At 39.8% G+C, this 1,215-nt stretch overlaps 1 non-coding gene across 1 annotated transcript; it reads left to right on the forward strand.

Moving 5' to 3' along the window:
• The first annotated feature begins 392 nt into the window (after positions 1-392).
• LOC118621568 lies at positions 393-496 on the forward strand. The gene has a single exon (XR_004957728.1). It is a non-coding gene; the product is annotated as a U6 spliceosomal RNA (small nuclear RNA).
• Positions 497-1,215: the final 719 nt, after the last annotated feature.

Genomic DNA, 1,215 nt, shown 5'->3' on the forward strand with positions numbered 1-1,215 from the left:
TGTTTGAGTTAGTTAATCTTGACATTATCTACATCCTTAAAATAAGGTGGGGGAAGGGAGGAATGGGATAAAAGGTATTCTTTTATATTAAATCTGGGTAACACTTCTTGTTCTATGGTGGATTGAGAATAGAGTTGTAAACTAGAAGATTGCTGGCCTTTCTGTTTCTGTCCTTGAAACAGCTGGGGAGATGGCTGAGGTAGTAATGAGAGACTAAGCAATTGCTTTAAAACAACATTTTGAAAGAAAAAGCTCCAGACAGCCTTGCTGTGTCATTTTCCTGTTTTTTAAAACCTCCTGGGAAGGGCAGCAACAGAAGCATCTATTTCCAGACTGAATGAATGGGAGATATGTATGCTTAAGTTCTACCATGGATTGAAAATCATATATAGGTGCTCGCTTCGGCAGCATAGATACTAAAATTGGAACGATACAGAGATTAGCATGGCCCCTGAGGAAGGATGATGTGCAAATCTGTGAAGCGTTCTATATTTTTGAGACATATGAAAAAATGCTCAATGTCACTAATCATCAGAGAGATGCAAATTAAAACAACAATGAGGTATCACCTCACACCTGTCAGAATGGCTGCCATCAACAAATCATCAAACAACAAGTGCTGGTGGAGAAAAGGGGACTCTAGTACACTACTGGTGGGAATGCAGACTGGTGCAGCCACTATGGAAAACACTGTGGTGTTACATCAAAAAATTAAAAATTGAACTGCCATTTGACCCAGTGATCCCACTTCTAGGAATGTACCCTAAGAAGCCTGAAACACCAATTGGAAAGAAAATATGTACCCCCATGTTTGTAGCAGCACTATTTACAATAGTTACGATCTGGAAAAAGCCCAAGTGTCCATCAGTAGACGAATGGATAACAAAGCTGTGGTACATATACACAATGGAGTACTATGCAGCTGTAAGAAAGAAAGATCTCTTTTCCTTTGAGATGACATGGAGGGACCTAGACAGCATTATCCTAAGCAAAACAAGCCAAGCAGAGAAAGACAAATATCACATGATCTCACTTATTTCTGGAATATAATAAACTAAATAAGCTGATGAACAAAATAGACCCAGAGTCATAGAAATAGGGTACAGACTGACAATCCTCAGAAGAGGGAGTGAGGGGGAGGGAAGGAATAAACCACAGAACTTCTATGAATGTACACATAACCGATGCACATAGACAACAAAGCTGGGGGTGGGG

This window comes from Molossus molossus, unplaced genomic scaffold, assembly GCF_014108415.1.
Source record: "Molossus molossus isolate mMolMol1 unplaced genomic scaffold, mMolMol1.p scaffold_m16_p_1, whole genome shotgun sequence".
Taxonomy (NCBI): domain Eukaryota; kingdom Metazoa; phylum Chordata; class Mammalia; order Chiroptera; family Molossidae; genus Molossus; species Molossus molossus.